The sequence below is a fragment of the Nicotiana tabacum genome, chromosome 14, assembly GCF_000715075.1.
Source record: "Nicotiana tabacum cultivar K326 chromosome 14, ASM71507v2, whole genome shotgun sequence".
Taxonomy (NCBI): Eukaryota; Viridiplantae; Streptophyta; class Magnoliopsida; order Solanales; family Solanaceae; genus Nicotiana; species Nicotiana tabacum.
This window is the reverse complement of record NC_134093.1, coordinates 69,856,718-69,873,611: the sequence shown is the minus strand read 5'-3', so window position 1 is coordinate 69,873,611 and position 16,894 is coordinate 69,856,718.

Genomic DNA, 16,894 nt, shown 5'->3' with positions numbered 1-16,894 from the left:
AAATGGAGGATCTTCATTCTGGCTCGAGCTAATGTGCTCAACTGGGTTGTGGTGGCACGGGTAGGTGCACAAGGTGTTGAACAGTGATTTTGGGGATACTCTGGAGAAGTTCTTAGCATGTTCGAGAACGAACGTATGTTTAAGTGGGGGTGAATGTAACGACCCGACCGGTCATTTTGAGCTCTAGTGCGTTGTTCGGCGGTTCGAGACTTTGAGTAGCTTCACTTCATGGTTTATGACTTGTACGTGTGGTCAGAATTGAATTTCGAGAAGTTCAGAGTTGATTTGGTAAGCAAATTCTAAATTCGGAAGCTTTAAGTTGGAAGAATTGAAAAAGGTTTGACTTTTGAGTAAACAACCTCAGAATTGGGATTTGAAGGTTCCAATAGGTTCGTATGATGATTTCAGACTTGGGCGTATGTTCGGTTGAATATCGGGTGGTCCGGGAGCATTTCGGCGCTTATTGTAGAAAGTTGGTATTTTTGAAAGTTTTAGAATTTTAGAAGTTTGGTTTGAAGTGGATATTGATCTCATCGATGTCCGTTTGGGGTTCCGAGCCTTGGAATAGATTCGTATCATGGTTTGTGACTTGCACGCAAAGTTTGGCGTTATTCCGGAATATTTTGATATGGTTCGGATGCTTTCGTCGATGTTTGAAAGTTTAGAGAAGGATTTCGATCGCCGATTCGTAGTTTCGATGCTGTTTGACATTATTTGAGGCCTCGACTAAGTTCGTAATGTGTTTTGTAATGCGTTGGTATATTTGGTCAAGGTCTTGGGGGTATCGGGTGGATTCCGGATGGTTAACGGATCGGATTTTGGACATAAGGAAAAGCTGAAGAATTCTGGTTGCTGGTGCAACCGCTTTTGCAGAAGCTTCATCGCAGAAGCGAGGCAATGAATTGCAGAAGCGACTGGAAGGGAGCTGGGCAGAGGACGCAGGTGCGAAGACGTTCACACACCTACGTGATCGCAGATGCGACCACTAGAGCGCAGAAGCGGAGGTTGGCCAAGAAGGCCTGGGCTGCAGAAGCGCTTGAGGCCCGCAGAAGCGGAAGCGCAGATGCGCTACATGGGGCGCAGAAGCAAGGGCTGTTTGTTTTAGCTGGAACCGCACCTGCGATGGATTTTCCGCAGGTGCGGAGTCGCACAAGCGGCTACTTTTCCGCAGGTGCGAGGGAGCGATGGGCAGATTTGATTTTTATACGGGATTTGGACCATTTTCTTTCATTCTCTCTTGGCTTGGGCGATATTTGGAGAGCTTCAAGTGGGCATTTTCATCATCGATGTCAAGGTAAGTAATTCCCACATATTGTGAGTTAACTACATGGTTTATATGTGGATTTGAACACGGAAATTAGTAGAAATTTGGGATTTTGGTAGAAAACTTAGAAATACGTATTTTTGGATTTTGACCACGAAATTGGACATGGAAATTGGAATGAATTATATATTTGAGTTCGTGGTGTCATGGGTAAAGTTTATCTTCGAATAGTTTTGGAATCCGGGCACGTGGGCCCGAGGGTTGACTTTATTGACTTTTAGAGCGGAGTTGGGAATTGTTATAAATTGATTAATTATAAGCATTTGAGTATATTTTTGATTGAATTGCACATTGTTTTACTTGTTTTGGATTGTTTGGCTTGTATTGAAGAGTTAGTGAGGCGTTGGAGCCAGATATTGAACTTCAGAGCATGGTAAGTCTCCTGTCTAACCTTGTGAGGTGGAAACTACCCCCTAAGTGATGTAATTGCTATGTGATACTAGTTGTGGGTGTTACGTACGCACGAGGTGACGAGAGTCCGTACGTAGCTAAAGCATGTTTATGTTCGGGTAGACTTAGGACCTTATTTTGAAATAATTGAATTATTTGAACTCGTTCTGCTGGCTTAATTAATTGAACTTATAATTGAAATTGATTTAGAAGTAAATGTATGTATACTAGGCTGAGCCTTATCACCTCGAGTTGTTGGCTAGTTATTTGAGAAAGGGTAAAGATTATATTCACTTTGCGCTCATGTACTGTGTTGTAAGCACGTGTCTCGTAATTCAGTAACTTCCTTCCTTTTTTGTGGAGCGGGCCGAACACCTCGGCAGTATAATAGATGCATCTATGGTTCATTCCGCTCGACCCTCGGCAGTATACACATTATTCTAGATCGGGTCAAACGACCTCGGCATAATCGTGCGTTATATCACTGGTAGTCCGAACATCCATGAGGTTATCTTTCCACTAATGCCCGGCATTTTATATGGTATTCCTTATTCATTTGATAGTGGCACTTAACATTTTTTGAGTTGTTAAGGTAGAATACAAGATTGGGAAATTCACACTTTAAAAGAAATATTTGGAAGATTATGTAACTCAGTGATCTACCCCATTATTCTTGTGTGCTTCTGTATACGGTCGAAATCGGGCATGTCAGATTTCGTAGGCATGAGAAGCTGCCTCGAGAGTAAGCTCATAATAGACCAGGCTCGAGCTCAAAGGCAGAGTATGAAGCATGAAGATCGAAGTGCTCGCTGAAGATCGAGACCGAGCATGACTGACTTCGAGTAAGTCATAATAACAGAATGGCGAGATATTAGCAACCGACCGAAGATCTCGGCGGAAATTCCAGAACAAAGCGAATCAAGCAGTTGTTGACGCCAATCATGGGATTTGTTTCCGTTATTAGAATTGTACCTTATTTAGGATTGCTCTACTATATAAAGAGGGACCCCATTCATTTGTAGGGGGTATTGATTCACTGAAAGACATACAAAAACGCTGCTCTCTATTTCACTTACTATCCATTACTATTCATCATTGTTTATTTTCTGTTCTTTACTGTTCTTCTTGCCCAACCTCGAGACCATCCCGAATCGAGGTCGAAAGCACTGCTAGAACACCACTAAATTTTACAATTCAGATTATTTATTGAATTCCTTGTTTATCAATTGGTATTGGATTAAATCACGTATCCTTAAAACCACTAAATAAGTTTAATTGTTACTCGAATTTTAGGGTAAATAGTTTGGCGCCCACCATGGGGTTAAGGATAATAGTGATTTTTCAGTACTGATTCTGGTAAAACACACTATTTTATGCTTGTTCTTGTCAAGTATCTTTGCGTTCAGGTTAAAACATGTCAGACTCACAAAACGCATCCACACACAGTGACAATGGCCTCTGATTCCATGGTCAAAACGAAAATGTGATTGCTCTAGGAATCGAAGTGCCACAGGCTAATCCCGGGGGAGCACCAGTTGCCCCAACCCCGTCGATGCCAGTTCGCATGTTGATCTAAATGCGAACCTAGGCGCAGATCTCGATGGGAGTATATGCAGAGAAGGCCGATCTAGTGGCCAAGGAACACAGGGCAGAGGAGATGAGGGACTCAGTCTCCAAGTAATATTCGAGATGCTTCAGGCTCAGCAAGCTGCTATTGCTCAGTTACAAAATCAACATAGAGCTCCGAATAGGGTCGAGTCGGAAATTACTCGCCGTACCGAGCCAGTACTGGAGAGGCCGAATGGTAATGAATCAGGGGAGAAGAGAATCGAAGCCAACGATATATAAGTGGAGACATACAACTCTCGAGTTGATCAGATACTGGGGGTACTGCCAATCTTGAAAGGGATGGATTCAAAGAAGTTTATACAAAAACCCTTTCCTCCAAGAGCGGCTCCGAAGCCTATTCCAAAGAAGTTTTGTGTGCCAGACATAGCCAAATATAATGGTACTACCGATCCCAACGAGCATGTTACTTCATATACATGCGCCATCAAGGGTAACAATTTAGAGGATGATGAAATCGAATCTGTGCTGTTGAAAAAATTCGGAGAGACCCATTTGAAGGGAGCAATGATTTGGTATCACAACCTGCCACCAAATTCCTTCGACTCATTTGCCATGTTAGCAGATTCTTTCGTAAAGGCACATGCCGGGGCCATAAAGGTCGCAACGAGGAAATCATACCTTTTCAAGGTAAGATAAAGGGATAATGAAAAGCTGAGGTAGTTCGTGTCCCGATTTCAAATGGAACGCATGGAGTTGCCACCGGTCACAGATGATTGGGCCGTTCAAGCTTTCACCCAAGGGTTGAACGAGTAGTGTTTGATAGGATCACGTCAGTTGAAAAAACATTTGATCGAATATCCAGCTGTAACTTGGACAGATGTGCACAATCGATACCAATTGAAGATCAGAGTCGAGGACGATCAATTCGGAGCCCCTTCCGGTTCAGCACATCCAAACAGGTTGGCAGTTAAAAACCAGAGGGACGTTGACAGGGACCCAAGGTCGAACAGAGACCGATATCAACCATATATCGCAGATCGAAGGAACAATAAGGAGAATGGTTCGGGACGCAATTCCGCCCGGAACGATCGGAGAAGTGATCAAGGACTTATGAGCAAAAGTGGTTTTCACAAGTACACCGATGCCACGAAAGCACCTCGGTTATCAAAATATAACTTTAGCATTGATGCATCAGGCATTGTATCGGCAATCGGAAGGATCAAAGATACTAGGTGGCCCAGACCCATACAAACTGATCCTTCTCAGAGAAACCCAAATTTGATATGAAAGTATCATGGCACGCATGGTCACAAAACCGAGGATTGTAGGCAATTAAGGGAGGAGGTAGCCCATCTATTCAATGAGGGCCACCTTCGAGAGTTCCTCAGCAATCGAGCCAAGAATCATTTTAGAGAAAGAGACGCCAACAGGAAAAATGAACAGGAGGAACCCCAACATGTCATTCATATGATCGTCGGTGGGGTCGTATTCCACAGGGACCCGTATTCAAACGCACTAAGGTATCAATCACTAGGAAACCACGAACCCGGGATTATGTACCCGAAAGCACTTTATCATTCAACGACGAAGAAGCAGAAGGCATTTCTCAGCCCCACAATGATGCTCTGGTAATTTCTATCTTATTACATGAAGTTCAAGTTAAGCGTGTTTTAGTGGATCCAGGTAGCTCGACGAATATCGTACGATCGAGGGTCGTGGAGTAGCTCGGCCTACAAAATCAAAGCGTGCCTGTAGCTCGAGTCCTAAACGGCTTCAATATGGCCAGTGAAACAACTAAAGGGGAGATTATTCTACCGGTGAACGTGGCTGAAACCATTCAAGATACTAAGTTCCACGTGATCGAGGGCAACACGAGGTACAATGCTCTACTCGGAAGGCCTTGGATCCACAATATGAGAACAGTTCCTTCGACTCTCCACCAAATTATAAAATTTCTGACATCAGACGGTGTAAAAATAGTATACGGGGAGCAGCATGCTGCAAGGGAAATGTTTGCGGTAAATGAGATAAGACCGATATCGACACTATCAACCTTGGAAAGGTCGAGCATCAAAGATAAACAGGAAGTCAAATAGCAATCACAGCCACCAGCCTTGACCGAATCGGGGAAACAGAAGATAGAAGAAGAAGAGGAGGATTTTCTGACCCCTCGAACTTTTGTTGTTCCCGAAGATACCGACGCCACCAAATCAACGGTCGAAGAGCTGGAACAGGTTATATTGATCGAGTACCTGCCCGAGCAAAAGGTATACCTGGGAACGGGATTAACCCCCGAACTCAGGAAACAACTTATTCAATTTCTTGTCAATAACATAGATTGTTTTGCTTGGTCCCATTTAGACATGACAGGGATTGCACCGGAGGTAACGACGCATAGGCTAAGCCTGGACCCTAGATTCAAACTGGTGAAGCAAAAGAGAAGACCCCAGTCTGAAGTAAAGCACCCATTCATAAAGGACGAGGTAACTAAACTTCTCAAAATAGGATCCATTCGGGAGGTGAAATATCCCGAATGGTTAGCCAATGTAGTTGTAGTCCCTAAAAAAGGGGATAAACTTAGAATGTGTGTAGAATATAAGAATTTAAACAAGGAGTGCCCCAAAGATTCTTTTCCACTGCCTAACATCGATCGCATGATCGATGCCACGGCCGGTCACGAGATCCTTACTTTTCTTGATGCCTATTCCGGGTACAATCAAATCCAAATAAACCCGGAAGACCAAGAGAAGACTTCATTTATCACCAAGTATGGAACATATTGTTATAATGTAATGCCCTTCAGGCTAAAAAATGTAGGAGCTACTTACCAATGCCTAGTGAATAAAATGTTCGAAGAACAAATAGGTAAATCAATGGAGGTTTATATTGATGACATGCTAGTTAAGTCCCTGCGCGTAGAGGACCATTTGGATCATTTGCAGGAAACGTTTGAAATTTTAAGGAAATACAACATGAAGCTCAACCCCGAGAAATGTGCTTTCGAGGTTGGTTCGGGAAAGTTCCTTGGCTTCAGGGTATCAAATCGGGGATCGAGATCAACCCCAATAAAATCAAGGCCATCGAAGACATCGCCGTCGTGGATAGTGTAAAAGCCATACAGAAGCTAGCTAGATGGATAGCTGCCTTAGGCTGATTCATTTCGAGGTTATCGGATCGAAGCCACAGATTATTCTCTTTACTCAAAAAGAAGAGCGATTTTGCCTGGACCACGAAATGCCAACAGGCATTGGAAGAGTTGAAGTGATACCTATCGAGCCCATCACTACTTCACACTCCAAAAGCAGATGAAAAGCTTTACTTGTACTTGGCAGTATCTAAAATCGCGGTAAGTGGTGTCCTTGTTCGAGAAGAGCAAGGTACGCAATTTCCCGTTTATTATGTAAGTCGAACCTTAGGAGAAGCAGAAACTAGATATCCACACTTAGAAAAATTGGCACTTGCACTGATAAAGCGCCTCTAGAAAGTTAAGACCATACTTTCAATGTCACCCAGTATGCGTAATAACCACTTACCCACTTCGTAATATTTTGCACAAGCCCGAACTGTCGGGCCAATTGGACAAATGGGCCGTCGAACTCAGTGGGTATAACATCGGATATGAACCCCGGACGGCCATCAAGTCTCAAATTTTAGTGGACTTCATGGACGATTTCACGCCAACCCTCATACCCGAAGTTGAAAAGGAACTCTTGTTAAAATCGGGTACGTCATCGGGGGTATGGACCCTTTTCACAGACGGTGCTTCAAATGTGAAGGGGTTCGGGCTAGGCATCATTTTGAAGCCGTCCACGGGTAGCACTATTAGGCAATCTATCAAAACTTCTAGGTTGACTAACAATGAGGCCGAGTATGAGGCCATGATTGCAGGTCTCGAGCTAGCTAAAAGCGTGGGGCAGAAGTCATTGAAGCCAATTGCGACTCTTTACTGGTGGTAAACCAAGCAAACAAAGCCTTCGAAGTTCGAAAGGATATAATGCAAAGGTATTTGGACAAGCTTCAGATAAATTTGCACCATTTTAAGGAATGGACTTTACAGTATGTACCTCAAGAACAAAACAGTGAGGCCGATGCACTTGCAAACTTGGGGTCATCGGTCGAGGAAGATGAGATCAGCTCGGGGACTGTCGTTCAACTCTTGAGATCTGTGATCCTGGAAGGTCATGCCGAGATAAACTCTACAAGCATAACCTGGGATTGGAGGAATAAATATATTGAATACTTGAAGAATGGAAAGCACCAATTGGACCCTAAAGAGTCGAGAACCCTACGAACCAAACTGCTCGATTCACATTGGCCGAAGATGGAACATTATATAGAAGAACATTCGATGGACCATTGGAAGTGTGTTTAGGACGAGGAGGCACCGATTATGTTTTACGAGAGGTCCATGAAGGCACTCGTTGGAACCACTCCGGCGCTGAATCACTGATTCACAAAATCATTAGAGCAGGATACTACTAGGATAGCATGGAAAAAGATACTAAGGAGTTTCTTCGAAAATGTGATAAATGTCAAAGGTTTGCACCGATGATCCATCAGCCCGAAGAACAACTTCATTTAGTCCTATCCTTATGGCCATTCATGAAATGGGGGATGGACATCGTCTGCCCTCTTCTATCTGCCCCAGGTAAAGCTAAGTTTATTTTATTTATGACTGACTATTTCTCTAATGGGTTGAAGCACAAACGTTCGAGAAAGTGAGAGAGAAAGAGGTTATAGACTTCATCTGGGATCACATCGTATGTCGATTTGGGATATCCGCAGAAATAGTATGCGACAATGGTAAACAATTTATCGGCAGTAAAATGACAAAATTTTTGGAAGATCATAAAATAAAAAGGATATTGTCAACACCGTATCACCCTAGTGGGAATGGACAGGTCGAATCGACGAACAAGACTATCATCCAAAACCTGAAGAAAAGGTTGAAAAAAGCTAAAGGGAAGTGGAGAGAAATTCTACCCTAAGTCCTTTAGGCATATCGAACAACATCAAAGTCCAGTACAGGGGCAACTCCATTTTCCTTAGTATATGGCTCCGAAGCTTTAATTCCAGTCGAAGTCGGAGAACCCAGTGCCAGGTTTTGACATGCAACAGAGGAATCAAACTACGAGGCTATAAATACTAGCCTCAAATTATTAGATGAAAAATGAGAAACGGCACTCGTTCGAATGGCTACACAAAAGCAACGAATCAAAAGGTACTACAATAGAAGAACCAACCTTTGCTACTTCAAGGTCGGGGACTTAATCCTAAGGAAGGTCACCATAAACACTCGAGATCCTAATGAAGGAAAGCTCGGCCCGAATTGGGAAGGACCCTATCAAGTCCTCGATATAGTCAGAAAAGGCTCTTATAAAATCGGAATGATGGACGGCGAACCACTGCCAAACAACTGGAACATATCACTTCTCAAACGATATTACTGTTAAGGTATGGCTTTCTCCTTTCTTTCGTTTATATATATTTGACGCTAACTCATTGCAGGAGTTCGACCAAAGACATCGAGACCTCAGGTTTTAAAGTACGCATTGCACTCTTTTTCCCTTAGATCGGCTATTATCCCAACTGGGTTTTTCCGGCGAGGTTTTTAACTATGCAATAATTACGTGGTACCTGAGGACAATTCAATAGTATCCAAGGCTTCTTTGAAATCAACCTCGAATACTGGAGGGCATCACCCTCGGATGTTGTATTCTCGAGAATAGTGTTTCATATCAAAAGGCCTCGATAGGGAAGCTTAATGGGCCAAACGGTCAGGTAAACCGTGTCCATATAGATTAATCGGGCCCCGATGGCAAAACATGTGCGCATGTATAAATTATTCAAAGAAGCATTCTCTCTTCATTAAACATTTTGTGTCTCGAAGAAAATTCTCTACTATACAAACCTCATTCTTATGATATTGTGAGAAACGACTCAAAAGCCAAAGTGCAAATGTACACTCGGGAACTGCCATCGATGATAGGCGTATTCGAGTTATCTAAACTCAAATTCATAAGACCTCAAAGAGGCACCCCTCGATCTATAGGCCAAGGCCACCGTTCTTGGAGACTGACATTTCAAACAAATTCTAAATGTTATTGGGAAATAAGCCCAAGAGGCATACCCAAAGGTTACATCCAAACTAAAGGTTACGGCCAAAATACATACCCGAAGGCTACGGCCAAACTAAAGGCTACATCTTAAATAAGGCGGCTCGGAGACGTCTGAATTCCGCAAATAATGATAGGCCTTCAAAATCTTTAAAAAATCGATTAAAAAGGCTACCCTCGGCAAATAATCAAAAGGTCTTCGATAAAAACAATCCTCGAAAAACCTTAAGAGGTATCAAATTATCTTAACACAAACATGCTAAGGCATAAAGAAAGTTTTACTAAGTCTTTTAAGCCGAAAGGGGAAATAATAGCCATCTTTTATAGGCCATATGGGCCCAACCTAAAAGGGTCTAAGGGCCAATACATTTAGAGTTCGAGACCTTGTTCTCACTCAACTCGGACCTAAGGGTTCTACTATTCCGAGTTCAAATAAAGTTGACTTGAATTTAGCTCAAGGATCTGCCATAAAACCTTAAGGGGTATGTTACTATAACTTCATAAATTACCCATTATATGATAAAAAACCTAAGGGTTTGTTCTATTCTAAGTTTGAAACATACTCGAACTTAGTTATAAAAACAGTGCAGTCATGGCATCGATCAAGCCATCCAAAATCTCAAACATATTATTGAGCTCGGGGACTCACCCTTGCATGTCTAAAAAACCTGAGGGTTTGTTCTAAGTTCGAATTAGTGTTCACTCGATTACAGAGGCTGCACAAAACACGTTTGAACATAAAAGTGAGAAGACATTCAAAATAAGTTTTTCTATTATATATTGGCAAAAAAGGTTATGTACAAGAGACCAATCAAGGTCTTAATAAAAGAGAAACTAAGTCCTAACTACGGTCAGTTTCGACCTCTTCTCCGGGAGCAACCTCTCCTTTAAGCCCCTCATTGGATCTGCCTAGACTGCCTTCTTCATCACCGTCTTTGTCATCAAAGGAGGCAAGCTTCCTGGCTTCAGCTTCAAGCACCTTGGCTCGGGCTATCTCCTCGGAAAAGTCAAAATCTCGAGTATGGATTTCCTTGAGGGTTTCCCTCTGGGATTGACACTTTGACGAGTCAATGATCCATTGCTCTCGGTCAGAAGCCTTCCTTAGCTGCATTTGAGCAGCCTCAGCATCGGCCCGGTACATGGCAATGGACTTGTCCGCCATGACCTTTGTCTTATCGATCTCCGCCTTGGCCTCAGCAAGCCCGGTTTCAAGCTCCTCGATTCTTTTGGCTTGGGCCGAACTTTTCTCTTTGATGCCCCGAAGTTGAACCTCGGCCGATGATAGTTTGGCCAAGGTAATTTCTTTTTCCGCAGCCAGGCAGTCCATATTCTCCTTCCACCGATCACAATCGGCCTTGACCTGATCGACTTCTCCCCGTAACAGCTCGATCCTTTTAACCTTTTGCTGCAGCTGAGATAATAAAGTATTAGCCTCCATAGTTGGGTCGAGTCAATACTTTATCAAAAGGATGCTCACCTGCTTATCTAGCTCGGCCTCTACCTCACGAGCCTTGGCCAAATCCGCTTGAAGGTCCTTTATAGTTTCATCTTTTTAGCCGCAAAGAAGCTTCAGAGCGTTCCTCTCCTCCAAGACCTTTTGGAGCTCAGTTTCACACTAGCTGAGGTCATCTTGAAACTTGGCAAAGTCCTATACGAAAAAGGAAAACACAAGTCAGATTTAGAGAAAAAATAAGAGTAAAGAAAAGAAGTGCAGTAAACTGATTCTTACCCGAGACAAGAGACGTTGGGCCTCTTCTAAAAGAATAGAAGCTTCACTGATATCAGAGGCATCATCGATTACAGTAAAGCAATCCCGAAAGGAATCCCGTACACTAGAGCCTCCGCCTATATCAGGGGTCTTCAACTCTCCAGCTTCCCTTAGTGCCTCCTCGGGAAAAGTTGGAAGAGAAGGCAAGTGACCTGCTATCATGGTCCCGAGCAAGTTGCTCGGGATGCTCTGATCGATCTTCGGGGTCTAAGAACCGACCCCGTCCGGTGTAGCTGTACATGGCCGAGAATCGACCTCGACCTCTGGTAATTCGAGATCTTCACTCTATTTCTTTTTGGAATCCTCCTCGACACGAGGCTTGATTTTAGCAGCCGCCGTCGGCTCAGAAGGTTTGGTGACCTCGACGGCTTTCATAGGTCAGACCGTCAGTGCCGAGGCATTTTCCTCTTCTTCCTCTTCTTTTTCACTCATGTTTTGGACCGAGTCCATTGTGAGAGCGATTACTTTCCTCCTCACCCTTCGAGGTTTGGGCTTGGGGTCCTCGAACTACGAGGCAGTTTTCCTCTCCTTGTCTTTCCCCGGCTTCGGAACCGGGGACTTGGTTTCTTTCTCGCCACTTGAAGGCCTCAAAATGGCATCCTTGGTCAGGCCTGCATGAAAGAAAATTAGTGACGAATGAAGTATAAAAAGTGTTTCAGAACATGAAAAAGGAGATCCTTACCGTGGTTCTTGGCCTCCCGTCTGCCCTCTGCCAAATCATACCATGAGTGTTCGGCCAAGGATTATCTGCATGCCGAAAGGGGATATCAGGCAAAGTCGAAGAAGGTACGAAGAACAAAGTTTAAAAGATCACTTACGATCGAAGTTCCACTCCTCAGGGAATGTCATCTTCTCTTCTGGGATAATATCACGGGTCCTCACCCGTATAAAATGGCTCATCAAACCTCGATCCTTGTCCTCGTTGATGCTCGAGATCAAGTCCTTCATTGCCCGGCGTTGGAGCCTGATTAGTCCTCGATATATTGGAGGCCGGTACAACCGTATGAGGTGATTTAGATTAAACTCTAGCCCTTCGGCCTTGCTAGAGAAGAAGCGCTACATGATTACTATGCGCCATAGAGGGGAGGATTTGGCCGAGGGTGACCTAATATCTTTTATAGAGATCAATAATCACTAGGTCGAGGGGACCCAATGTGAAGGGGTAGGTGTAAACACTTAGGAACCCCTCCACATAAGCGGTGATGCTCTTTTTGGGAACATGAATTTGCACAACGACCTCGGGACCCCAGTTACGGTCCCTCTTCACAGCCTCAAGGTGGCTTTTCATTATCGAGCACAAGTACATCGACACATGCTCACATCGACTCGGGATCGATGAAGGGTTTTCGACTTTGAAGTCGGAGTTTAGAGTACACGGACCGGGAACATACTCGTGGGGAAGCGGCTCCACCAGCGCCTTGTCGTCGGACGGACAGGAAGAGGAGAAAGAAGCTTTCTCCTTCTGCGGTATGGTCTTTAAGGTTTTCACCATTTGTATAAGTAAATAAGAGCGAAGGAAGATGAAAACTGGTGGTTTCGGTGCTAACGAAGGTGGCTCTACAGACGGCGACAAAGAGGAGACAAAAAGAGTGAGAAGACTTAGAGGTTTGATTAGAGAAAAGGTAAAGTTTGATTCAATGAAGGAACGGGTATTTATAGGCTCACAACGACGGTTCATTGGCACTAGTGGCCGACCGCTAACTGACAGACATTAATTATTTAGGGAACTGAACCGACAAAACGTTTCGATCACATCCGTCACTTACGTCATGAAGACGATGTCATGATCGAGGTTTCGGAAAATCAAGGCTCAAACCATTTCTTATCATTTTATTCCAAGAAACACGGGGACTATCTGTATACGGTCAAAATCGGACATGTCAGATTTCGTTGGCACGAAGAGCTGCCTCGAGAGTAAGCTCGTAATAGACCAAGCTTGAGCTCAATAAAAGAGTATGAATCATGATGATCGAAGTGCTCGCTGAAGATTGAGACCGGGCATGGCTGACTTCGAGTAAGGCATAATAACAGAATGGCGAGATATTAGCAACTGACCGAAGATCTCGGCGGAAATCCCGAAACCGATCGAATCAAGCGGTTATTGACGCCAATCATGTGATTTGTTTCCGTTATTACAATTGTACCTTATTTAGGATTTCTCTACTATATAAAGAGGGACCCCATTCATTTGTAAGGGGGGTTGATTCACTGAAAGATATATACAAAAACACTGCTCTCTATTTCACTTACTATCCATTACTGTTCATCATTGTTTATTTTCTGTTCTTTACTGTTCTTCTTGCCCAACCTCGAGACCATCCCGAATCGAGGTCGAAAGCACTACTAGAACACTGGTTTGATTTATTTTACTATTCAGATTATCTATTCAATTCCTCGTTTATCAATTGGTATTGGTTTAAATCATGTATCCTTAAAACCACTAAATAAGTTTAATTGTTACTCGAATTATAGGGTAAACAACTTCATATCTGCTTATGATTTATTATATTGCTTTATTGTACCTCTAGTAAGTGTCGATGTCGACCCCTCATCACTACTTCTCCGGGGTTAGGCTAGATACTTACTGGGTACGCGTTGATTTATGTACTTATTCGATGATCATCTTGGTGCGTAGACGCAGCTGTTGAGGAGACTTCATGCGTGCTGCATTCCAGGTTACGCATCGCAGTCCGCAAAGTCTCCATCATACTACTTATTTTATCTTGTCTTATTTACATTCTAGATAGATGTTGTATTATTATTGTGCTCCTTAGTAAATGTTCATGCACTTGTGACACCGAGTTTTGGGGTTATATTAGCTGGTGCTTATGGTTTTGTATATTATTATCGCCTTTCATTTCTTCTATAAACTACAAATGTTGTCTTAATATAATCTACGATTTCAAAATTCATAAAATAAGTAAATAAATGGATAAATCACCATTGGCTTGCGTGACAACGGCGTTAGGCGACATCAAGACCTGTAGTGAATTTTGGGTCGTGACATATTTAGCTAAATAGCCGAGCGGGATTAGGGAAGCTATGCAGATATGGTACTTTGGATTACCAATGATGTGTTTTATGGTTTCAACCTGCGTGGAGGAGTCTGCTAATGATGATCGGATTGCAGGATAATGCATTGTATCAATTTTTGGGCTTAGGGATTGCTCGAATGTTTCTTTGAATAGTCATGTGCTGGTGAAGCACGGGTTGGTTGGTGCGTATTAGTTGTGTACTGGAGATCAGAGTAAGGTAAAAGGCTAACGAGAAGGTTTTGATGAGTTCCAGATCATATATGGCATCTAAGGATTCTTGAATTTGTGTATGGATAGGGCTTGAGATCGGTAGTGGATGGTGGCCAGATCAGCGGTATTTTTATGTCAAGAATAATTCTATATGGCAATATTGGAGAGATGCAAGAAACGGCTTCGGACTCGTAGAAGGTTCCTTCAGAGCGAGCATATCAGATTGAGTTAATTTCATGTTGGCAGTCTGTGTGACTCGGTTGAGTTACAGGAGATCAGTTCTGATGACTCGATTATATGTTAATGAGTTCCGAAGAATTCACCATGGTTATGGCCACGACCCGGAGTTGATGTTTTCTATAGGTATAAAAGGTATATTGTTTGTGGTGATGTTCTCCTTGATTGAGTTAAATGAAAGGCTTTCAGTTGATGAGGTGTTCAACTTGCTTGTATTTCAGAGTTGATTATAAGATTTTTGTATTATCAGAAGTTAGCATATTAGTGGCGGTGTGCCGTGTGGGGTTGAAAGTTGCTTTTTCAAGGTTGCTATTTAGTTTTGAAGGGAAGGATATGAGTTCTTGATGACATGGGCGATTTTAGCTATTTAAGAGAATGCTGGCCCTATTTGATGTCGCTGGAGAAGAGTGCGCATGTTGGAAAGTGCATTGTGTTTTGACTTGTGTGTATGTTTTTGTAATATGATGGAGTATGAGCGGCGTATCAGCCATTTGAGTAGCAACGTTGGGATCAGATATGGAGATTCTAGTATTCATAAGGTTCAGAGACTGGATGTTCTCGTTGGGAGACTATTCCTTGATTGCGAATTGTGAAGAAATGTTGAGGATTGGATAATTGATGGTATGTGTTATGAAAGGTTGCTATGGACTTTTGGAAGGTTATTTACCTATTTGGTAATGATCAAAATTTTGTTTGGGGATTAATTGTGAGCCTAATAAGAATGTGTATTATGTATAGGATCAGATTTGCTTGCTCTTACGCAGTTGATATCACAGGTGTATCATCGAGCGGAATGGATGTTATTTACACCTTGGTCGTTGTTATGTGTTTCTCTCTATGCTATGACTGGTTGTGAGGGTTACATGATTTTTCGCACGCATATTGTGATTCCATTTAGGCTTTATGGCGTTATGGGAGAGATGACCCTCATGATGTTGATTTGATTATTGCACCATAGTTGAACTTGTCTTTCTCAGTATTTTTTATGCCTAATCATCTTCCCTCAGTTATATTTGTGCACTCTAGCGTGCTTGATGTTGAGCACATGTGATTAGTGATACCGAGCATTTTGGCTCTATGGGTACCCTTATGTGGATTGATATGATTGGACTGGGTTGCGCACCGCAATAGTACTGTGATGAGATGTAACTCATTATGTTTATTTCATGTGTTTTTCTTTTACTTTGTTGAAAATAGTTTATAGGAAGACGTTAACATTACCCCACCTACTTAATTAATTTAGTAGCCTTTTTTTTTATATAACTTTCTTACTATTATCTGTCATATCTGAATTATTACTTGTTTGGTATACGGACCGCGTTGTGTGGGGCTCTGTATGTCTTCTGGTATGACTTGTCGTTTAGGCTGCTTTTATTGGAGGATATGAGGTTTCTAGACCTGAGATTTGCACTATCGTATTGGGATAAGGAATGTTTGGAAGAATGATACCATATTTCTGCTAAGAATTTGGCTACAGTCCTTGTCGGACGCGAGAGCTCCATGACTTGTTGATCTGATAAGTGGTTATGAGTTTCTGTGTGTTTCTTCCACCATCGGCAGTGTAAAAAGGTTTTGAACGAGGTTTTATTTGATATGAGGTTTACCACCGGTACCAGATTTGTTTTTGGGCAGCTATTGTGGTCAGAACTTATTGTTGTGAGTAACTGAGTTATGTGGTATATCATGTGATTACATCTTGGGTTATGGTTATGGCTTGGTATAGTTTTTTCAGGCTTATGCGGTGTACTGATGTGAGAATTGGGTCTTAAAATGAATTTTGGATGTTGGAAATTGGGTTCCAAGGTTTATGGATTAGGTTGAAGGAAGAATTTTCAGTTATGTTGAGTTGGCAAACTTACATGGATTGGGGTGACGCGGGATCACCCACATGTATGCGTACGGTGAGCTCATGCTCTGAGTTGATGGCTTTGGAACAACTCTTGGCGCGTTCGATGATGAACGTATGTTTAAGTGGGGGAGGATGTAATGACCCAACCAGTTGTTTTGAGCATTTGCATTTTGTTCAGCTGTTTGAAGTCTTGAGTAGCTTCATATGATGTATTATGATCTGTGAGAATTGTTGGTTTAGGTTTTCAGGTGATTCAAGATCGATTTGGAAGAATGAAGCTCATGTTAGAAGCATTAAGTTGGAGGAGTCGATCAAGTTTGACTTTTGTGTATTTGATCTTAAATCGGAGTTTTGATGTTCCCGTTAGGCCCGGAAGGTGATTTTGGACTTGGGCGT